Raw genomic sequence first — 24,927 nt, forward strand, 5'->3', positions numbered from 1 at the left:
TTGCCTTTGCCTTTGCCTTTGCCTTTGCCTTTGCCTTTGCCTTTGCCTTTGCCTTTGCCTTTGCTTTTGTTTTGGAAGCAGTTCAAAGGTAAAAACTCCTGGTTTGTTTTTATATAGCTGGGAGGTCTGCCCTCCCTCCCTTCCTATTCTGCTTCCTGTCCTCTTTCCCATACATCTGTTAGTCCGTTGGTCCCTCCATCCTGGTGGAAGGAATTGGTGGGAAGGTATCTTGCTTGGTTTATTGAAGGAGAGTGAGAACCGCAGTTTATACTATGGAAGTTCATCAGGCCAAGCAGATTATGGAAGCAGTAGGCTTTATACTTCATTTATAAAACAGCTTTTCTTCCAGCATTGAATTAGTTTTTAGATGCTAGTATTGAGACTATAATTGACAATAGTAGTTGCTGTTTTCTTTTTAGGATAGCCATCTCTGATTGCCATAGCAACATCCCAGAAGACAATCATCTTGCTCTAATGGCAGCATGTCAAGGAGTTGCCTTGAGTGTAACCCCACTTTTCTGAGATTATACTGGGAGTTTTAGTTTCAGAAGGAAGGTGATAACTTATGTTATAATTCTCTCTGTGTCGTTTCTGCTGTAGTTTTGTTGTCTGTAAGGACTGTGTATTTTTAGGAATCACTTGAGATCCCTGATATTATTTAAAGCTCGTTGTTTTGTATGAATAGATTATTAGAGTGGAGTATTTGATTGTGTTTTCTATTTACGTGTTTTGCTCAGACTGTAGGTTAAAGGTTTCTTTGGGTGGGGGGGCAGTTTATATGAGCCAAAGAAGATTGTTTGAATACTGTATTATGTAGTAGAAGTAGATTTTATTTAATTTCCTCCATATGTACTGTATTTATGGAATAATTTTCATTATAATTGTTTGATCTTAAATAAAAACACTAGTAGAAAGGCCAACTTATAAGAAATACTGTCATAGTACACTTGGCTGAAAAGAAAAAAGAAAATGGCGGGATTGAATTCTCTGATACTCAGAAGTTTTGATGATTTTCCACGACAGAGTCTCTTGTTCTTGAGTTCTATTTGTTCAAGTAGGAAAATAATGGTATCACTTCTAATTATTTACACAAATTAACTTAAACATATTAAATAGTCACCAACTTAATCTCATGGGTTTCTAAGAGGATGTTGTTTGTGAACTTTAAGATTTAATTACAGGTGTATAATTAGATTATCTGGTGGATTTGACTTTCTCAGAGAAAATGGTATGTTATACACATAAATTAATGAACATTTAAAAAAAGTTGTTTTTCATTATTTCAATTTATTTCAGTAGTTATTTGGTCTTAAGAATATGTCACAAAACTGTCAGAAAATGCTACCAAACACAGTCACGTGTAACAAAGTTTTTAAACTGAAGGCAATGGAAGATTAAAATGTGCTATACACAGTAGTGTAATTTAGTAGGAAACTTTTTATATTAGGGATGTAGAGATTGGCAGTTTGAGACCTTTGATGAGTACTTTTATTTGTTTTTACATTTAAATATTTATTAAAAAAATTTTTTTTATTTTAAAGTAATCTCTGCACCCAGTATGGGGCTCGAACTCACAACCCTGAGATAAAGGATCGTATGCTCCCCCTGACTGGGCCAACCAGGTGCCCCCCAGTACTTCAATTTTTTTTTAAAGTTTAAACTGAGCAAAATTTTGGAACTTTCTCGATTTATTTTTGTATTCTATTCTTTTGTCACTTCTCTTTCTGGATTATCATCAAATTATTTCTTTTTTTCCATAAATATTATTTTGAACTCCCAAATTCATCTGTCTCAGAGTATAAATCAGTTTCAGGGTATGCCTCTTAGTTTTTGGATGCCTACATGGCTGATATTTAGAGATAATACTTTAAAAATACCCCTCCCCCCCCCCCCCCCCCCCGGGGAGTTTATGCCTCACCTTATGCCTCTTTAAATTTTAATTGATTAAATGAAATGATATATTGAAATCCTCAGTCAGATGACACATTTCAGGTACTTAATAGCCATATATGGCTAGGGGCTACCTTGATGGCCAGTGCAGGTAAAAACATTTCCATCAGCACAAAAAGTTCTATTGGACAGTGCTGGTATAGGTGCAGAACCAACAATGGCTGGAAATGGCAGAAAGGCTATTTGTGGCACCATCTTAAGGAAGAGGCACTGAAAGTATTGTAACAGAAGACCATTGAGCAGGAATATGGTAGGATGTTTTCTTCATCTGGTTGGGGTCTTAAAAAGGGTATCATGACATTTCCCCCCAGTCCTCCAGTAGTCCTCCCTTACTTCTCTCCCTTCTCTCTCTGTGTGCTTCTCTTCCTTTCTTCCTTTTTCACATGGCAGTGAATTTATTGATTATGTTAGGAAACGAGGTTTCTTGATGGTTTTCCTATGCTTTTCAAGTTGACAGCTTCATGTGGTAAACCTAAGACTGCTTTTCAATATCTACTTCTCACAAGGTTTATCTTGATCTCCTGATGAGCTTTCATTTATAAATGCCACTCCACTTCCATTAGCTTTATTTAGAGGTTTCTGTATTCATGATCTTGCCAGTTTGCTATTTACATTTTTTTCTAGGTGCAGGCAGGATTTGTGGAGGTTTATTTTGGTATAGTTCTGCTTGTGTGCTAAAAATAAATGGGATAGATTAATTGTGCCAGTTTTGGATTTTACAGTCCTTGGTGGCTTTTTGTAGTGTATTTGTGCAGTGAACGTCAGGTGCTCTACAGAACATTTGCATTTTCCCTGAAGGACTGGTGGTTGGATTTTAGGGCCCTGTGATACCATTATAGAAACATCATGTATGTATATGTTGGTTGCTTGTATGAGTGATTTTGGGCTGTTTATTTTATTTTGGATTGATGTTAAGTAATTTTAGATATGATATATATTCCATGACATAAGGCAGTTCATTCAGTAAACATTTACTAAATGGTCTCAGAGGTTTGGAAGCAGTAAGAATATCATCAATACCATTTGCATGGCATTTTTTGTGATTTTCTTTAGCAATGTAAATGTGGCATGATTTCAAAACTGTGTATTTTCCTTAATGTAGTTGAAGTTCCAGATATGCAATCGAAGGTATACTCTATTCTGAAATGATTTCACTAAAGATTCTGACCCTTGAATGTGGTCTAGAGAATGTGTGCTGTGGTGGTGATTGGAAATCATTTGTAGGTGCCTTTGCTAACTCAGCATGCTTATGGGATTTGTTCTTTAGATTATAACCTGCCTCCCTGCCTTGCCGCAATGGTGTATGGCTCATGGAATGCCTAGGTTGCAGCAGGAAAGGAGGGCATGTGAGTTTGACTTCACTGAAATTGACTTAGAGTAGTTTGTGGCATTCGACTGTCCATATAACATTAGAAAAATTTAGGGGGAAAATAACTTTCTTAGTGCTTTTAGAAAAGTTATTTCAGGAGGAAGTCTAACTTTAGTTCAGCCATGGTTAAATGTTATTAGCATTGAGAGCTTAGATTATAGTTGAACCACACTTGGAAACTTTCTGGGCTTACCACAGTTTGAGGACTCTATCATTTGAGGAAGTATTGTCTTGGTTTTATTTTGGTCTTGGGACCATGTAAGTGGGTCTGGAACTGATGGACCACTCCTTCAGCAGTGGATAGGAAGCAGTGAGGAATAGTAAGAAAAATACTTAAGAAGGAAAGCATGGTAGAGGATAGTAGAGTTAGAATATGTAAACTGGGTGAAAAGCAGTGATTTTTGAGTTAGTGTTTCAAAAAAGTGTAGGGTGGTCATGGTTAGTTGGGCAAGGCATCAGAAGAGGCAAGAGACTGATAATGTGGCATAGTTGTAGTAATCTTTTTTTTTTTTTTTTAACAAAGCTATAGTTTATAAAGGAAATAGCCTAGCCTATATGATTTTTCTGTGGACAGTTTAAAAGTTTCCTCAGTGTGGCCTTAGGGTTCTGAATTAATCCAAAGTAGAAGTTATTAAAGGACGTTGAATATTGAAGTATATCTCCTTTGTTTATACATTTTTTTTTCAGGAATCAGAACCTTTAAGGAAGGTCTGCCGTCTGTAATATGCTTTCAGTATTTAAAAGTCTATTGGTAATGGGTACCTAAAATGTTGACAGTTTAAAAAGCCATTAGGCTCTGAGCACTCACTCCCTGTCAATACTGATAATTCTTGCATAGGTACATTTTATTTTGTGAAGACATACATATCTACACACATACACGTATATATTTATACACATATATTGGAATGCATAAAATATATATGATGCCTTTTTTTGGGCAGGGGGTTAACATTTCCATTTTTTGTATCACACTTTTACCATGTAACAATAACAACAGCAGCAGCAGCACCATCATCATCATTTTTTGATGCTTTATTCTTCATACAAACTATATGAATTAATTTTGTCCCTTTTCCTTTATAATTAGAATATTTGAATCTTACTTGAGTTATTAGTGAAATGGTAAGTGTGATATGACTATCATTTGAAGAGCGCTTTCCAAAGACCTTCATATACGTTAACCTTACTGTATAGAGTGATAGTTAACTAGTCCTCTGAAAGTGACCCGCGAGTTCAAATTCTTGAATGTTACTGTGAATTCATGGGTTTAAACGTATTGTTTCAATTGACTGTAGTTGTTACCCTTCTTGATGTTTAAATTGTTCCATCTTTGGGCCAGTGCAAGTCTATTTAAGATGGCTTCTGAGTCCTTTTGATATGACTGTAGAAGTCATTGATACTTTCCTTGTTTTTTGGAATGACAGGATATTCCAGACTTATCTTGAACATTTCTGCTCCAGATCTGTCATCAGCCATTTTGCCAAAGAATTCTGGTTCCTTTAAGCGGATATAGCATTTAGAGACCATAATCTGAGCACTGGGGATTCTTTCTGCTATTAATCATTGTTTCTAGGGTTTTTCAGTGAACAAATCTAGATACATGTCCTTTCTTTTTCCTTTTTCTAAGATAAAGAATACAGTAATTCATACTAATGCTTAGCAGTTCAGGTTCAGGACTGTAGGATTTTTACTTAATGCCATTTCTTATTTCTGTATCTTCTTTCTCCTGTGCCCAGACTGCTTCTGTGCACCTCTGTTTCTCATATGCTTTATCATGTACTATAAATATAACAGTTTTAGAATAACAACACCACTATCAACGATATCATTACTGCAAACAGTACTGCTTGTTGTTGTTGTCTATTTGGAATATACGTATTTTTGCAGATTTTTGTTGTTGTCGTCTTTTGTGTATATCCTATTTACAGTCAGTAATTCCTCTCTCTGTGGTTTTGTCACTAACTGGTCACACAGTGAGGTGCCTTTGTTTAATTTTACTTTTGATATTTTAGACATTAGTTATATAAAAGTTTAATCTTGTTTTATAATTACATAAATTGTGATTCCAAAGTTAAATCTACAAAAACAAGGCATATTCAATGAAGTCTAGCAAGAGCACACATTTTCTTTTTTAACTTGGTCAGTAGCGAGTTGTATAGAGGATGGCAGACTTATTTTTGTTTTATGTTCTTTTGGAAGGTTTAAGTAGGAGGACATAGACAGTTGTGAATCAGTTCTTTAGTAACAACTTCTTTATGTTCTAGACCCCCAGGTAATTAATAATAAAGAGAAGAGTGCCAGTTAAAAAAAAGACAGGCTGTCCTTGATAGCCCCTAACTAATTTTGCATCTCATTATATATTTTTCCCTTTCTGTAAGTTATATTCATCCCTCTTCAATGATAGATGTTCATTTCTGAGACTGATGAGTCTTGAATGTATTGGTATCCATGATTTCTGTCTTGCATATGAAGAAATATCATTCCTTCTCTGCCCATTACAAGCACTGCTGGGCTCTGTTAGTTTGAGCCTAAGTTAAGGTTTTAGCTGTTCTGATGCTTGGCAACTTTGGAAATACAATAATACCTAATTATGGCTATATCTGTTGAAGGTAATCCTGTAAATGCTGGTAGCTTGCTTGTTTTTTTTTTTTTTTTCCTTAAGAAAATTTTTAAGTTTATTTATTTTTGGGAGAGAGAGAGTGAGAGGGGGAGGGGCAGAGGGAGATTGGGAGAGAGAATCTATAGCAGGCTCTGCACTGTCAGTGTGGAGCCCGATGTGGGGCTTGAACTCATAAGCCATGAGATCGTGACCTGAGCCGAGGCAAGGAGTCGGACGCTTAACTGACTGAGCCACCCAGGCGCCCCAAGGTAGCTTTCTTAATTTTCTCTTTCCATTGCTGTTTTAAGTTTCATGTTTTCCTTCTGCAACTAAAAAAATACAAAAACGAGTTTTTAAATTGTGCGGTATGTTTAGTTTTATTTTTTATTTTACTTTTTAAAGTTTATTTATTTTAAGAGAGAGAATAAGCAGGGGAGGGACACAGAGAATCCTAAATAGCCTCCACACTGTCAGCATGGACCCCAATGTGGGGCTCGAACTCGCAGACTGTGAGATCATGGCTTGAACCAAAATCAAGAGTTGGACGCTTAACTGACTGAGCCACCCTGGTGCCCCATATGCAGTATAATTTAAATTCTCCAAAAAGGAAAACATTTTATGCATGCTAAATATATTTCAGGGAGATTTAATATGTGAGGTTATGATTATCCCAGTGATGAAGCTTATACTTCTATTTCCTTAAAACAGGAAGTATCATTGCTTTCTCAGGCTCCAGGAAGGCAGAAGATTGATTTGAATTATGAAAGGACAAGTTAGGAAAATAATTGAGGTTAGTCTCAGATCAGTTAGATTGGTGGCCATTAATGAAAATACACTTGTTTTTATAAATTTTGTCTGTAACCCAATTTCTTTTTTCCCCCATTTTAGAAACTTAATTTTAAAATTTTTATTTAATTTTTTAAATAATTTTTAAAGTTTATTTATTTATTTTGAGAGAGAGAGCAGGGGAGGGGCCTAGGGAGAGAGAGAGAGAGAGAGAATCCCAAGCAGGCTCTGTAGTGCAGGATCATGACTGAACCGAAATCAAGAGTCAGATGCTTAACTGGCTGAGCCACCCAGGGAGGGGCCCTGTAAAAAAAAAAAAAATGAACGTAAACTTGCATTTATCTGTCAGTCTGTCAGTCTGTCTATCTATCTATCTATCTATCTATCTACCTATCTATCTATCTAGATCCAAGTTAGTTAACATGTAGTGTAGTAATGGTTTCAGGAGTAGAATTCAGTGATTCGTCACTTACATATAACACCCAGTGCTCATTGCAGCCAGTGCCCTCCTTGATACCCATCACCCGCTTAGCCCACCCCACCCCCCCAACCTCCCCTCCAGCAACCCTCTGTTCTCTGCATTTAAGATCCTCTTATAGTTTGCCTCCCTCTGTTTTTATTTTATTTTCCCTTCCTTTCCCCTATGTGCATCTGTTTTGTTTCTTAAATTCCACATATGAGTGAAATCTTACGATACTTGTCTTTTTCTGACTGACTTATTTTGCTTATCATAATACGCTCTAGATCCATCCATGTTGTTACAAATGTCACTGTTTCATTCCTTTTGATCACCGAGTAACATTCCATTTAATACACACACACATTCATCAGTCAATGGACATTTGGGCTCTTTCCATAATTTGGCTGTTGTTGATAGTGGTGCTATAAACATTGGGGTGCATGTACCGCTTTGAATTAGCATTTTTGTATCCCTTGGATAAATACCTAGTGGTGCAGTTGCTGGGTCGTAGAGTGATTCTGTGTTTAATTTTTTGAGGAACCTCCATACTCTTTTCCAGAGTGGTTGCATTCCCACCAGCAGTGCAAAAGTGTTCCTCTTTCTCTGCATCCTCACCAACACCTGTTGTTTCCTGAGTTGTTAATTTTAGCCGCTCTGACAGGTGTGAGGTGGTATCTCATTGTAGTTTTGGTTTGTATTTCCCTGATGATGAGTGATGTTGAGCAATTTTTTCAGGTGTCTGTTAGTCATCTGGATGTCTTCTTTGGAAAAGTGTGTATGTCTTCTGCCCATTTCTTCACTAGATTCTTTGTTTTTTGGGTGTTGGGTTTGATTAGTTCTAAAGCAATTTTTTTCTTTATGTTTATTTTTGAGAGAGAGAGAGAGAGAAAAAGAAAGAGTGGGGAAGGGACACAGAGAGAGGGAGACACAGAATCCGAAGCAGGCTGCAGGCTCCAGGCTCTGAGCTCTCAGCACAGAGCCTGGTGCGGGGCTCGAACTCACCATCTGCAAGATCATGATCTGAGCCAAAGTCAGACACTTAACTGCCTGAGCTACTCAGGTGCCCCCAAGTTTGATTAGTTCTTTATAGATTTTAGATTCTAAGCCTTTATCGGATATGTCATTTGCAAATGTCTTCTCCCATTCTGTAGGCTGCCTTTTAGTTTTGTTGATTGTTTCCTTCGCTGGGCAGAAGCTTTTTATCTTGATGAGGTCCCAACAGTTCATTTTTGCTTTTGTTTCTCTTGCCTCTGGAGACATGTTGAAAAAGAAGTTGCTGCAGCCAAAGTCAAAGAGGTTGTTGCCTGTTTTTTCCTCTAGGATTTTGATGCTTTCCTGTCTTACATTTAGGTCTTTCATCCATTTTGAGTTTATTTTTGTGTGTGGTGTGAGAAAGTGATCCAGGTTCATTCTTCTGCATGTCACTGTTCAGTTTTCCCAACACCATTTGCTGAAGAGACTGTCTTTTCTTCCATTGGATATTCATCTCTGGTTTGTTGAAGATTTGTTGGCCATACATTTGGGGGTCCATTTCTGGGTTCTCTGTTTTGTTCCGTTGATCTGTGTGTCTGTTCTTGTGCCAGTACCATACTGTCTTGATGAGTATAGCTTTGTAATACAGTTTGAAGTCCGGAAATTGTGATGTCTCCAGCTTTGGTTTTCTTTTTCAGGATTGTTTTGGGCTATTTGGGGTCTTTTCTGGTTTCATACAAATTTTAGGATTGTTTGTTCTAGCTCTGTGAAGAATGCTGGTGTTATTTGATGGGGATTACATTGAATATGTAGATTGCTTGGGGGAGTGTAGACATTTTAACAATGTTTGTTCTTCATTCCAAGAGCATGGAATGTTTTTCGCTTTCTTTGTGTCTTTTTCAGTTTCTTTGATAAGCTTTCTATAGTTTTCAGCGTACAGATCTTTTACCTCTTTGGGTCGGTTTATTCCTAGGTACCTTACAATTTTTGGTGCAAGTGTAAATGGGATCAATTCCTTGATTTCTCTTTCTGCTGCTTCATTATTGGTGAATAGAAATGCATCCAATTTCTGTACATTGCTTTTATAATCTGTGACTTTGCTGAATTCATGTATCTGTTCTGACAGTTTTTTGGTGGTCTTTTGGGTTTTCCACTTAAGAGTGTCATGTTGTCTGCAAAGAGTGAAAGTTTGAATTCTTCCTTGCCAATTTGTATGCCTTTGATTTCTTTTTGTTGTCTGATTGCCCGGTTTCTTCTTAATGGAATTGGTAGCCCAGAGTTTCTTCCCTCTTGTGGTGGGAGAAAGTAGGGAAGGGGAGCCAGAGTGGGAATGGCTAGGAAAGGAGCTCTTCTCAAAAGATCCTTCTTTGTTTTGGCAGATCTGTGGAGAAAGTGATTCTCATGGGAGGTGGGTGGGGAGTGACCATTTGTGTTTCTTTCCTTTGTGGGTAGCTTGAAGGAATCTAGTGATAACCCATGTCTTTGGTCCCAAGTAGCTGACTAGAAGAGACTTAGTCTTACCGGAGTGTCACTAAGTGAAAAGAAACTAGGAGAAAAGAAGAAAACAATGACGTGGGGAAACTTTTTTTTTTTTTTTTTACAGTACATCTTTTTGAAGTGTCATCTCATTTTCTGTGCATTATTGGAATGTACTTTTAACTGACATTTGAAGTGCTTGTGAGGCCAGAACTCTAGAACAAACTGATGGAGGTAAAGTCTGACTTCTCTCTTCCTTTACTGGTACCTTTGCTATTTCCATCACTGCTTTCTCGGTTCTGATTAAACCTTGGCAGCTACGTGAAACCCAACCCATGCGTCCCAAAAGGCAGGTCACACGTGTAATTGGGTAATGTAGGAGGACATGTGCAGTGAGTCCCTTTCCACTCACTGATAGTGTCCTGGGTAGTAGCCCTGAGAAGAGACAGTGAAGACGCGGTGTTTGTGAATACCAACTGAGATCATCACCAAGCAACACACTGCTACTTTTTCTAGTGATGATAAATTATTTCTAGCCTTTATCTTAGCCATTTCATATATTCTGAAAAGGATCGCATCCTGTCCCCTGCCAGTTGGTCTTGGACTGTGGCTGGGTTACCTGTGAAAGTGAGATAGCGAACTGGGATCCACACACGAGACAGGTAAAGTCTAGGAGTAAGAGCGGGAGCCAAGTTTGGGGAATACAGTGAGTTGAAATGAAGTAGGAATAGGGGTAGAACAAAGGAAGACACATGATGGAGAGCAAGATAAGGAAGAGGTAGTGACTAGGGGAGCTTATAGTGGGGAATGAGGCAAGGCTCTGTATTAAAAGCCAGGGCAGTGGTCAGACACCTAGATACATACTAGAGGCAAGGTAGTTGGTTAAAAGTTTATAATTTAGGAGTCAGAACATCTCTTCCCTGAAAAAGAAGACTATCGTTTTGAGCCGTTTGTAGCACCGCTCCTGAGACAGCAGTCTTTCCTAGGTGGGAAAGTTCTTCCTAGGTGGGAAGGTTCTTGCTAGGCAATAGCTACTCCCAGATGAGCCGACACAGAAAGCAGCAGTTCACTTTCCATGCTGAATCTGAATCTTACCATGCATTCTGCGTTGGCTGTCATCCAGGAGTGAAGACAGTTGCTGACTCTTCAGCAGCTGGTCTAAATCACAAGGGCGTTTACGGTGGGTAAGTAAGGTTTTGGTAAGTTCTCTCTCAAAGTAGATTTCTAGATCACAGTCCAGAAAATCTGAATATGTTTGTATGCAGAAACTGTGAGGTAGGTTAACTTTGGAAGCAAATCACTAGATTATTGTGGGCTAGCACACGATTGACATTTGGAAGAGATGCATCTTGACATCTTCCAAAAGTCCCAGTTTTGTGAATACCATTATGACATAAAATTTTCCTTCGCAAAATATAATTTTTGCCCCGCTGGACCACTCACCAAAAATATTTTTGCAGATGGCTGTTTCTTGTTTCTGACTAAGCATATGGTCACTGGTTCCATTTATAAGTCAGAGTCATCCCCGATGACTTTCCTTCCTTGTCCTTTTGGCTAACACTAGTCATTCCTTAAACCTCTTCACTTTTACCACCAGCTGTAGCACTTGGCTGCTTTTTAATGTCCATGTCTGTCAGAAGAAAAAGCTTTAAAACAATAGCTTCAGGGAAGTTACTGTGTTCTCAGGCAACAAGTAGAGAAGGATACACAAAGACAACAAAATACACAAAGACAACAAAATACACAAACCCACCTGTTGGGTTCATTTGCAAGTGAAGTGACTGCTTCCTTTCACCGGCCTGTGGCCTGTGCGGGGCCTGCTGCTCACATTCTAGCCTCTGCAAAGTTGCCTGGACTACATTTTCATGGTGGCCCTTTTCTGTACATCTGGAATGGTTGAAACTAAAAACTTTAAGTCGATCACTACCAAAGTTCTTCTGTATATTCTTCCTTTCATCTGTCAATTTTCTTTGAAAAAACTTAGAGTGGTGCCTGGGTGGCTCAGTCGGTTAAGTGTCTGACTTGGGCCCAGGTCCTGATCTCACAGTTCTGTGAGTAGAGCCTGGTGCCTGCTTGGGATTCTGTGTCTCCCTCTCTCGCTGCCCCTCCCCTGCTCGTGCTGTCTCTCTCTCAAAACTAAATAAACGTTATAAAAAATTTAAAAAAAAATTTAGAGCAATTTGTTTGTAAATTAATACTAACGTCACCAATAATTAGATTGTAGGGATGTTAGGATTCTAACCATATTAGATAAAGTTCTTAAAAGAGGTGTAGAGAAATTAAACAGCATGTATTTCTATATCTGACTTTCTTGTTGGTTTTCTGGTAGGATTTCCTTTTAGAACCAAATGAAGATAACATTTTAGATGTTACCTTTGTTCAAGGTGTGCTTTTAATTCTGGGGATAAATGTAATGGTATAATTCTCTGACATGCTTATTTGGAAACATATGTTAGGTTCCTTTGGGTTCTTTTTTTATTTGGAAATTTCATCAGTTTGTAAATAACTACAGCTGTTGTCATGTGTTGGTGCAAACCTTCCATTATCTGTGTTTTCTGCTCCCATCATATACCACCATTAGTGAAGTTAGCCATGTGAATTTAATTTCCAGCTGTAGATGTAAGGAAGTGAGCATGATTGTTTGGATCTATTGTTAAGGAAAGGCTAAATGCTTACTAGGTTTTCTTACACACCTTTAAAAGTATTGTGAATTTCTTACGTTATTTGTCTTTGAGGATATATAGATAAATCTTAGTACTACATTTGAAAACTATGGTTGTGTATATTCAGTGCTTCAGCTGTAGGACTGAAAATTCTTCTTGATATAGAAGAATTTTGAAATTTACAGTGTTTATATTTTGTAGAATGAATTCTGTCAATTAGGAATTCTTTTCGTGGAATAAAATTAAGTCGTGTTCATGAAATATGGAATGAAGTACCAAGGCTATCTCTCTCTTCCCACTCCCCTTTTACCTGTTCCTGTCAAATACTTTATTTAATATATCTATAATTTTCAAGTGATAAAGTTTCTTTCAAAGTTTGGTTTTAAATGTCATATACCATAATGCTAAATGTCTTTATTCTGTACTTATTGGCACTTGCATTTTAATCATCCATCCATCCATCCATCCAGCCATCCTTGTCTGTGTTGTTTTTGGAAGTTCCTGTGCTATAAAGATTTACAGTTTAGTGGGGTCCTTGTAATTATAATGCCGGGCTTTTGAATTTTTGAAACTTTTAACTTTTAAACTTTTTTTTAACTGTTAAACTTTTTTAACTGTTTTAACTTTTAAACTTATTTTTCTCAGTTCTGATTGAAAGGATGAATTTCAATAAGAGGCTTAACATTTCATAAAGAAATGCATCTATGTTTTGGCCACTCTTTGAATTATGTTGACGCTTTTAATTAACTTTTACAGGTAGCACCACACCAGGATGACAAGTAATGCCAGGTATCTCTTACAGTATTAAATCGATGTAGCCTGTTAGTATATGTGCTGCAAAGCAAGTTTCTGTAAAATAAATTTCACTTTATTGTCCAATTCCATTTCATTTGATAGTCGTAAACTTACTGAATGTTAGAACTTTAAGGACTATTTATTTTTGCACATCATTTGCAAACGTGTATCAGCAGAACCTACTTGTAAAACCAAATCTTACATGGAACGCTTACATGTGTTAACAACTTCAACGGAGTAAATTTTAAAGATCTCATTGGCTGTATTCAGTGAGCCATGAATCGGACAGCATCTCATCTAGCAGATAGAAAGGATCTTTGAAGAGCTGTACAAAATGGAAGACTTTGTAGGCAGGAGGTGAGACAAGGCAGTTATTCTAGCAAAGAGCTGATTGTTTCAGGGAAGTCATCTTTCTCTGGTGGATGGCAGAGGACTGTCAGGCAGAATATCTCATTAGTGCCAACCAGTAATTCCAGACTGACTGGTTGAGATTTCGTTCCTGGGAGAGGCTGAAATTACCCCTAAATTAGGAATTAAGCCTTGGTTAGGTGTTGTGGGCTCAGCACAAGTGACTCCATTTTAGGCCTGTTGTCTCTTTTCTTAACATGCGGTTTTACCTTACATGGAAAGCTAAAGCATACATAAAGCTGCTGCTCTTCCTGCTTTGAAGGTGGTGTGAAGTTTGTCCTGAGACCTGTGAGGCACTTTCAAGAGCCTGACAGTTCAGAGGAATGTGGTTTGGAGCCACTCATTTGAGTCCAACCCTCCCAATCCCACATCCCCCAACCCTTTTTGTCAGGTGAGTAGACGCAGACTACCTTTAGTCTGTAGATTTTTGTAGAAAACAGTCATGAAATGTATCTGAAAAGTTTTAACAAAGCCCATTCCTCTGGGTCCAGGTACTTAGCAGTGGGCCTGGCAAGAACAGCAGTGCTTTTGTAAAACTTTGCAATTTCTTTCTTTCATCCTTTTGCAAGATGTTCATATATTTTGAAGAAATCTCCTGACTTTCCATTCACTCCCAAGTCTTTTGTGAGAAGGAATGTGAATTTTTCTTAAGCACTAAAATTGCCTTACTGAGGAGTGAATCTGTGGCAAGATACTGGCGATGAAGAACCCAGGAGGCTGTGTGATGGTGCGGGGTTGGTGGCTTTTTGGGGAAATTAGGGATTCCTTGTGCCTCATGGCCTTGGGCTGTGTAGAGTGAGTCAGCCAAGCGCAGAGAAGTGAAGTCACTTGCTCAGAGGCATACAGTTTGTTAGCGGCAGAGCCAGAATTGCAGCCGGATCTCTAGTAACACTGCGCTTTTCCCTTTTCCATTGTGCTCCTTGACCTCTGACTGTTGTCTGGATGGCCATAATACTTGAGAAAACACAGTGTTGTATTCCTCAAGTAGAGGGCATTTTATCCTTCAAGTCAGGACTTAGGTCCTGGAAATTGGTGTTTTTCTTTATCTTTTAAAAAATCTTAAGCTATGTAAAATGATTCTGCTTTGAACGAAGGGAACTGGTATCTGCCAAAATCACTATTGAGCTTCTCTAGTCATTTATTTTCTTGAAATTGAAATGAAACTTTCTGAACACAGCCTTACTGAATATGGATTTCAGAGCCATAATAATGCTTCTTGCCTCTGCAGATTTTGAATTGATCTGAGTTTGGCAGTGAATTATGTATGTGTTATTTCAGGAATTTTGCACATGCCCTGCTTTAAACCACTGATTATTTTTGTAAAATGCTGTTGTGTGGATTTGGCTCATTCCATTGACGCTGAACTCATCAGATGGCTATATTGTCTTCTAGGAATGTGACTTGAATTCATTAAATGACACAGGCAACAACATCTGTTTTATAAAGCTAGTTTAGTTCCCTAAAACTTAAAATTTTCAAATTTACAGCTTACAAATAGAATAAACCTTACTTCTTTTATGCCGTAAAAAGATTTCCACAGAGTTTTGATGATGACTTATTTTAGCCTTATTCTTAACGTAATTCTTACAACTTATTTTCTTATTCTATTGTTCATTTTCAAGGAAAAGTAATATTAGGAATGTTGGAAACTTACAGTCTTAAATGAGTGACTCTCAACTTTTTTAGGTCACCTTATCCGTTTGAGATTTGCAGAAAGCTTTGGATGGTCTAGAATAAGCACCTGTACATGTGCTTCTGAAACTGTGTACAGCTGTGGGGAGTTGGAGCTCTCTAGGGCAGATCCCCTCAAGTTCATTACCTCCTGGTTGATGTTGGTTGGTGTCTTGTGCTTCATATGTGTTACTAAGTATGTTAATAACGCTGGTGACTCTGCACCAAAGTTACCTTCTTTATGTACAGATTTTAGATTTATAGAATATTGGAATTGCTGTTAAAAAATAAAGTATTTTATGATGTTGGTCCATTAATGTATCATTTATATTTCTCTGTTGTATTGTCTATTTTTATTCTTTTCCTCTTCCTTGTGGTTTTTCCAGGGAAGGAAACCTATCCATCTCAAGGTTTCTTGATTTATTATCCCAGCACTGATTTGGATACGTTTGATGAGCAAGGTTTATATGATAGATATATGGTATTAAAATAAAAATATGCTTGTCAGATTTCATCTTGGGAGGTTTGTTCCTTTATGCCTCCTGTGTATAATATTTCCAAGTGGTGTTTTCAATTTGGGATATAATATGTTAGAGAAAATTGGGACTTAGGTAGAGGTAGATACTCTCCTATGATAAACCATAGGGCTTGTGTATCAAACCAGTGGATGTGCGTTATTATGTGTAGCCGATCCAGTACTCTTTCTTTTTTCTTTTCTTGTAATGTTTTGTTTACTTTTGAGAGAGAGGGAGGGTGTGAGCGGGGCAGAGGCAGAGAGAAGGAGAGAGAATCCCAAGCAGGCTCTGCACTGTCAGCACGGAGCTTGACGGGGGGCTCGAATTCACGAACCGTGGGATCACAATCTGAGTTGAAGTTGGACACTCAACCAACTGAGCCACCCAGGTGCACCACTCTTTTTTTAAAACAACATTTTAAAAAGTTTTAAGAATTTATTTTGAGAGAGCAGTAGAGAGAGAGAAAGTGCACAAGCGAGAGAGGGGAAGGGAGAGAGGGAGAGAGAATCCCAGTCTCCCGTCGATCACGACTTGGGCCGAAACCAAGAGTTGGACGCTTAACTGACTGAGCCGCCCAGGTGCCCCTGACCTGGTACTCTTTGTAGGGGCCGTGTTCTGTGGCAGTGTGGAGTCTCACCAGCAGCTTCAAGGCAAGCACGTGTATCTGCTAGCTAATTCTGAGGATGGCTGTTCTTTTGTAACATCTCTTCAAACTGGATTTTTACTTTAAACTCAGAGGATGGGTCCATTTACTTGCCAGCCCACCCCTTGAAATGATAATGGCAATAGCTACCGTATCTGCTGTGTGACAAGAACTTTTATGATGTTCTCTACCTCCAGACCTTTATTTAAAAAACTTTAACTTCCTGACTACTACTCATTTCATCATTTATCTTTAATCATTAAACCAACTCAGATTTATTGATGGGAAATTGAGGTTCAGCGAGGGTGGTGCCTTTGAAGTGTGCTTAATAAGTATCACTTATGTTATCGTGGGCTTTATGTACCAGAACTGTTTGCTTGCTGTATTTCTTTCCCTCCCAGTGGGCTATAGGTGTATTGAGGACAGTCTCCATACATAGTCCTAATACTAGTAATATAGTGCCTGCTAAGTTATTAAGCAATAGTTGAACAATTGCTGGTTGAATGAATTCCCATGAGTTTTACAATTTAGACCCGATAAGCAAAATTATTTTTCTTCACCTGTTTCTCTCACCAAACTACAAATGGTGTTTTACTAATAAGTGTGACAGTTTATTGTGAATGTAATTGATGTCTTCGTTTAGCATCATTTATACAGTATGTGATGAGAAAGGTGGCTAAAATGTATGAAATTGTTAACATTGTCAAAAGTACAAAAGTGCCTTGGAAATGTTGAATGGCTGCCATTGCTTTTTTTTCTGGTCTCAGAAGGAAATGAGACACTTAAAAAGGCAGAGGATTGTGTCACTTTATCAAACAATCTTACATTAGTACGTGAATTTAATCACATATGATTCTTTAAATAGGGTGTTTAAAATGTTTTCTTCTCTTCTATTTGAACTATAACAAAGTAATTTGGCTTACTGCTGATTTAAATGATATTACTTAGAAGACACAATCTGGGATAGAAAATGCTCGTATAGTCTTGAACCTTCTAAGGAAGGAATATAATTTTCTAATTAATGCCCTTTACTGTGTAAAGATAGTCGTTTTAGGTGATTAGCTTCCTAAATGTTGCAAGTATGATATGAGGGCAAATATATTTCCTTATTTTGGGGGATGTGGGCAAGGGTAGGATTTGATACTGGACGAAAATATTATTTTTCCTATTACATGTTACATGTTTGAATTAAAAAAAAAAGCGTTTAGTGAAGTTCCAGTCTTAAAATTTGATGACTGTTTAACCAAATGGGAGCTATTTTCTGAAAGTGCTTTAGGACAATCAAGTGCTAGTGCTTTTACACGCTTATTCAAAGTACAAATTTAGGCGTTTGATGAAAGTATATTCTGAGAGAGAATGCTTCAAAGTCAGATTATCAGCTTCCGTAAGCCTCAAGGGTGACACAGTTTAAAGTTTCGTTCCTCTAGATAAGGGCTTAGCGTGTTCTGCAGATGCGGGTGTTTATTGTTCGAGGAAAAGCTGTTTGACATGAACATAAAGTGTGTGAAACCTGTGCCCCTTTTATGTAAAGTCTTTTCTCCACTTTCTTAGATAGAGATGGCTAAGATTATGTTTTTGAAATCTACTAAAAATCAAAATTTGCTTCGAGGATAACACCTGTTTTTGTGGCGGGCTAGTGTTATATAAAATGGGTCTGCCCTCTCGTGTAAAAGCCCATAGAGAGCATATGGAAGAGACGAGGGCATAGATGGGACTGCACAGGGAAGGGAGTGGTTAGATGGCCAGTTTGGGAGGCTTAGAGCTTAGAGGAAGAGCAGCAGATCAGTAGATGATGGCTTCTTCTCTGAATGGATCAGACCTCTTTGCAGGGTCCAAGTCAGTGTATCAAACTGTAGATACATAATTTTTGCTAGCTCCTAGGGGCAGAGAGGGTGGGAATAAGGACCTAAAGAGAGGTAGTAGGAGACCTTAACTTTGTGTAATTGTACTCTTAAAGTCTTACGTTTCTTAGAATCTGTGTCTTTATCTAAAGCTATACCTGTAATTCATTTTACTAATTTTCTTAAAGCGTGTTCATGCATTCAGTTTTTATTATTCATCAGACAGTTTTTGCATGCTTATTATGTGGAGAGCTGTGATTGTAAGAGGCATTTCTTGAGGTCCTGCCTTTAAGGAGCTCTTAGTCTAGAGGAGGTGTTGGAGGCAGGATGACTGACACAAGAAAGAGGTTAACTATCAAATTAAGTGATGACAATAACTAACATTCAGGATGTTTTCTGGTTGAAAGACTGGGCCCTCAGCTCCATGAGTGAGGTTGTCAGGCAAGTCTCAGTGTGCAGAGGCAGGCCTGTACTTCAATGTGGGCTCATAGGAGTGAAAGCAATTTATTCTACTTGGTTATGGATGGAAGTTTTGCACAAGTAGGTGGGACCTATTGCCTTTAAAGACTAGGATTTCACTAGGCGGGGAGGAAGGAGAAGCCACGCAAAGCTGACAACATAGCATAAAAGGCATGGTTTTTGTTTTTGAGTATATGACATACACAGGATACCTTGAATACTCTTGGGTTACTTGAACATTGAGTTTTAAGTCAAGGAGGGGAAGGAAAGACAGATTAAGGTTAATGTCAGGCTGTGATGTAAGATTGTACATTTCAGGCCAAAGTCGGAGAAAAGATGAAATGGCCTAATTCTTTTTTTTTTTTTTTTTTTATGGTTTAGTTCTTTAATACTTTTCTTCTTTTCTTTTCTTTTGCATTCATTAAAGTTCTTGGATTCTTGGTGTGTGGAAGAAAAGTAACACATAACAACTTATGTTTGGGTTATCTGTCAAACACTGTGGAGGGTATTTTGTATTGCTAATGAATGTGTGATTTCATAGGCATTGTCCAAGTGTTCTCTTATGTAAAAATTTTCTATCAAAGTGATTGCTTTTATGTGAACTTGTTAGTTGTTTTTTTTTTTTTTTTTGCTTTTTATAAAAGAGGATGGATTGCTGGGTGGTAAATGCCAATTTGAAATGTTATCTTCCTTTTATTAAAAAATCATAAAGTGTTGCTTTCTAATTTTTATGGTTTTAGCTAGCAGCTGGTGAATTAACTGCTTTTGAAGCAGTTGGAGCTCCCATTTTTATCCAAGAAGAACATCTTCCTGATGAAAATAGAGTAGTGGTTGTGCTAAATGACTGAAGAATGGACAAAGAGATAAAGCAGAGAACAGAGATAAGAGTTTCTTGTGGCCGCAAGCCAAAGGCCCACTGACATTTGCAGATAACTAAAAAGCACGTGGTGTGTTTCTCCTACCATCAGATAGATGCTGCCTGAGCTGTACTCTAGCTATGAGGCCAGCCCCTCCGCTGCGTCCGCAGGTAGGCTGCGTGTCGTTGGCCGTGTTGTCATCCACTAGAACTCCAGGCAAATTTATGGATCACCTGGGTGGAGATTTGGACTGAAGTAGAGTGAATATCTGTTTATCACCAGCAAAGAATATACTTTGTTTTGCAGGGTTGCTGAACTGATGTTCTGTTTATAGTTTGTGTTTCCGATTTGTGTGGTTACTTTTTATTTTTTTAAATTTTTATTTATTTATTTATTTTTTTAAATGTTTATTTATTTTTGAGACAGAGAGAGACAGAGCATGAACGGGGGAGGGTCAGAGAAACAGACACAGAATCTGAAACAGGCTCCAGGCTCTGAGCTGTCAGCCCAGAGCCCGACGTGGGACTCGAACTCACGGACCGCGAGATCATGACCTGAGCCGAAGTCAGATGCTTAACCAACTGAGCTACCCAGGCGCCCCTGTGTGGTTACTTTTTAAACTGTGCTGTATCTTTGAAAGACTCCTAAAGATATATATTCTCATCAAAACAAATGATTATTTTATAATAATCATTATAAATAAAATACAGTTGTTTGGAAGCCAGGTCTGCATAAACTAAAATTAATGCCCTTTGATTAATTTCGTATTTCCACTACAACACAGAAAACTTTAACCAGTTGTGTATCTTGACCAGTTCAGATAAAATCATGGATTCTTCAGCCATATAGTTAGCTGAACTACCAAAAAGAGACTTAAACCTCATAGTGTAAATGTAGCCTCCCTTGTCAGCATTATTCCTTTTCTGACTACTTATTTTAAATTTAGAGAGAAGAGTTAATAGGCCGTTTTGATTGAGTAATTTGTTATAGCACTAGCTGGGCTTTTGGTTTATATATGTGATGTAAGTTAACCAGAAATTGTATTCTTTGTTGGGAATTCTATTACTCAGTCCTGCAGTCTACTATTCTGGTAGTCTTCTGCCCCAGTCCCAAGTTTTTACCACAGTTTTGAAAAGAAAAGCACTCTCATCTCATGCCTCATTTCTCTGGGCATAGAAACTGAATTTCAAGGACTGTTGAGTTGCAGCCGAAGACTGGGCCAGTTAGACTCTTGTTAATTGCACCTTATTTATTGGCCCTCCATTTCAGCTTTGCTCTGTGGAACCACCTGGAAGATCTCTGTGGTGTTCTGGGGTAGCATGTGAGTTATACAAAAAAACAAAAACAAAACTTTCAAAATATAATTGAAAAATTAGGTTAAATGAATTAACATTTTTTTCCTTGCCACTTGAAAGTTAGATTCTATGTTACTTTACAGTGTTCCCTTTATGTAAATTTGTTAACATTAATTCATCTATCTGGGTAATACGTGATTCGGTCGTATTCTCTTTTCTGATGTAAGGCCAATCTCTTGGCCTACGTGATTGCTTTACTTGTTCTGAAACTGCGGTTAAATACATTTTGGAGCCTCTTTATCTGTCCTTTATATGTGTATTTTAAAAAAATTCTTTACCTCTGCCACATCCTAGTTAAATTAATTATTCTAGTTCCTTAATTCCTTTTCAGTTTTTCCCGCTTAAACTTCACCCCTTCTATTGAATTTTCAATTTTAGTGCTTGTTTTAAATTTCAAAAATTTATTTTCAAGCTTTCTAAATTGATTTTCTCATTTCCACCTAATCTGGTTTCACTTTTGCTTGTCTCATGGTTTTTATCCTTTTATAAAAGAAATTTAATAACTTTTCTTATGTTTGTTTATCTTTTAGGAACTATTAAACATACTATTTGCACGCATCTTCCAGACTTTCCTGATTCTGTTTTGTTTGGAGGGATTGCATATTTTGGTTGCTGTATTTGCAGACTTACTAGTTTCCTTCATATGTTGTGGTACAGCCTGACTGTCAAGTCCCCCCGCCCCCCACAGCCCCTTCTTATCGGTGGTTTTGCAGGTGTTCTTAAGTGGCTCTCCTGACCGGGTCCCCCCTTCCAAAACCAGATCTTAGATTGGCAGGTTGGAGCACCTGCCCCTCGATGATACTGGGTGTACCTTTGTACTCTTGGCCAGGCGGCCGAGTGGTGTGGCTTAGGCCCTAGTGTTATGCCGCGTGTAGTCTAACTTTTCTAGGCGCTCCGCTTAAAAGCCGCACTCCCCATGCACACAGCTTACTTAACCTCCTGGTAGCTGTTAGCAGCAGTTCTTTTTCAGCCCAGTTGTGACTCTAGGCTCTCATCCTGGGTGGGCCTTTTTCATTCCTGTTCTTACAGGGTCTGAAGTCTAGGCCTCCCTGCTACCCTTCTAAAATCAGACCGTAGCAGGTTCACAGCTTCAGCCCCTCTTATTGTTGTGTGTTTCTGTTTGGTGGAGGTGTTTGTCTTTTTTTTTTTTTTTTTTTTTTTTAAGTGTAACCATGCCTTTTATTTTTAAATTAAAAAAAAAAATTTTTTTAAGCTATGCCTTTTAAATTTCTCTTTCTGTATTTTATCTATGATTGCTGTGTATATGGAACAAGGTGGGTGTTCAAAACAATTTTTGATGTCATCTTGACTGGAAGTCCTGAGTTTTATCTTTAATTATGAGTAAATCAATTAAAAAAATAGAATGGTTCTAGTTTATTATATTCCCAGTCATATTTGAACATTCCTGATTTATTTTAAAAAACAATCTTCTTATAACATGTAAATTTTTGTCCTTGTGCAGTTTAGCCAAAATTTACTTTGTGGGCTTTATATTTTTGAAGTACTTTTCAATTTATTGAAAGTGAATTTGATCAGATGGGTTGAAGATTTACAGATGAAGTAGTTTTAAATGGAATTATTTTTACTATCCCTCTAATGATTAGGAATCATCTTGTACTTACAGAAAAATAGGGGTGTTGGACAGACAGGGTTTTCTTCTCTCTTTCCCTTCCTTAATTTCCTTCCCCTTCCCTTCTTTTGTCATTTACAACTCTCTTTGTAAAAAAATGGAGTGTAGAAAAGATTCTGCTTTAGTATTCTTATTTTGGTTCTGGTTATTTGAAATCTTCTAAGTTGTTTGAAAGTTAGAAAGTTAATACGAGCTTTTTAATAATGAAATTGAACTATGGTAGTGTCTATTTGCTAATTACTTAAATCATCTTTAAGCTTTGAATAGCTTCTCATTTGAGCGCACTATTATAGGTTTGTTTTTGTTTTGGTTTGGTTTTTTTAAATGAGATACTTGTCATGTTACCATTTTCCTTATGAATTGTATTTCTCCTTTGGACTTAGAGGCACTTTCTGATTGTTACTCCCACTGTTCCCATGATGGTTTCCTTCTCCTGAGGAGTAGGCTGTGGTTTTCATTTTTCATTTCTTTGTACCTTTTTCTTTCATTTTGGACACTCTGGTTATAAGGTATTAGGAATTCTGCAGTTGTGAGGATGAGCTGTTCTTTTTTTTTGAGATTTCTAATTTAACTTCGAATCATCTTGCCTAGATTTGATAATGTATTTAGATATACTGCTTGAGAATTTTTTGAAGAAGTATTGAAAAATAATTAGCTCGCATTTCAAGTTATTCTAAAACAATAAATTAATATGTAGGCCTGTTTTTATTTTTTTTAAATGTTTATTTTTGAGAGAGAGTGCACATGAGCATGGGGGGGTGGGGAGGAGCAAAGAGGGGGAGAGAAGGAGAATCCCAGGCAGGCTCTGGATGATCAGCTCAGAGGCCAATGTGGGGCTTGATCTCACCAACCCTGAGATCATGACCTGAGCCAAAACTAAGAGTCAAACGCTTGCTCACACAATTGAGTCACCCAGGCGCCCTTGTAGGCCTATTTTTAATTGGTATTTGTGCTTACATAAATTTGAAGCGTTAGGTTTTTAGGTTCTAAGACAGACAAAGCACTGTGGGAGACAAACCATAAGAGACTCCTAAATACAGAGAACAAACTGAGGGTTGCTGGAGGGGAGGTGAGGGAGGGCTTTTAAAGGGGTGAGGGCAGTAAGGGGGGCACTTGTTGGGGTGAGCACTGGGTGTTCTGTGTAAGTGATGAATCACTGAGTTCTATTCCTGAAAAAAGAAATATATATATATATATTTTGATTAAAAAAGAAAAAGAAAGATAAAGCACTGTGACCAGAAAACTTTTACTCTGTTGAAAAAAGGCTTCTGATTGTTTAAAAAATAAATTAGTTTAAAAACTATTTTAACATTAGAATATAGAAATAAGAGTTAGTTTTTCTTATTCCTATTACTTGTCACAGGCTTAGAAATTGGGGAATCTTGAACTATCCAGTTTCCCGAGTGGGTTTGTAATACAAGTTTAATACTTTGGTGTATTCATGTCCTAGATATATCTGATATAATTAAGGAAGAACAGTCCTGCATTCCTAGAAAGTCCTATGAGGTCATATGTAATAAAACCTTTTATTATTGTCAACTTCTAGTTTTCCCTTTTTAAATATGTTTAAGTGAGATTAATTTCTAATTTCTGTTTCTGTTAGTGTCAGTTTTATTTTTGCATTTGATTTCTGTTTACTTATTCTTTGGCTTATTTTCCTTTAGATTAAGCAGGTGGAAATCCTTATTTCATTTATTTTTAAATTATTTGTTTAATTTTATTTTTTGAGAGAGAGAGAGAGAGAGAGAGCGAGCAAGCAAGTGGGGGAGAGGGGCAGAGAGACAGGAAGGGAGAGAATCATGAGCAGGCTCCACACTCATTGTGGAGCCCAAGGTGGGGCTCGATCTCACAACTGTGAGATTATGACCTGAGCTGAAATCAAGAGTTAGAAACTTAACACTGAGCCACCCAGGCATCCCTTGTTTATTTCTAAAGCAAAAATAACTAAATGTATATTTTAGACAGTTAAGTTTTCTCCAGCTATGCTAGCAGTTTTCAAATTTTGGTACACTTGTTTTAAAAAGTATTTTATTATGTTCTGTCATTTGGGAAGCAAGTATGCCTGACTACTAAGGTCACTGAAAGGACAATGCAGAAGGGACTCCTCCTACGAAGGCAACAGCCACAACTTTTCCATAGCCCTGTAAATTTATTATTATTTTTGCCTTCTTTCATGAATTGTATTACTGAGTATTAGACCTTTAAAAAAAATTACCTTGGGGGGGGCGCCTGGGTGGCTCAGTCGGTAAGCGTCCAACTTCTGCTCAGGTCATGATCTCACGCTCTGTGAGTTCGAGCCCCGCGTCGGGCTCTGTGCTGACAGCTCGGAGCCTGGAGCCTGTTTCAGATTCTGTGTTTCCCTCTCTCTCTGCCCCTCCCCTGCTCATGCTCTGTCTCTCTCTGTCTCAAAACTAAATAAAAACATTTAAACAAAAATTAAAAAAAAATTACCTTGGGGCACCTGGGTGACTCAGT

At 37.7% G+C, this 24,927-nt stretch overlaps 1 protein-coding gene and 1 long non-coding RNA gene across 4 annotated transcripts in view; both read left to right on the top strand.

Moving 5' to 3' along the window:
* MED13L (mediator complex subunit 13L) overlaps positions 1-24,927 on the top strand; it is a 304,813-nt gene that overhangs the window by 59,558 nt on the left and 220,328 nt on the right. The window lies entirely within an intron of this gene.
* On the top strand, positions 11,343-18,633 carry LOC125914543 (uncharacterized). The gene is made up of 2 exons (XR_007455334.1): positions 11,343-13,067; positions 13,744-18,633. It is a non-coding gene; the product is annotated as an uncharacterized LOC125914543 (long non-coding RNA).

This window comes from Panthera uncia, assembly GCF_023721935.1.
Source record: "Panthera uncia isolate 11264 chromosome D3 unlocalized genomic scaffold, Puncia_PCG_1.0 HiC_scaffold_8, whole genome shotgun sequence".
Classification (NCBI taxonomy): Eukaryota; Metazoa; Chordata; class Mammalia; order Carnivora; family Felidae; genus Panthera; species Panthera uncia.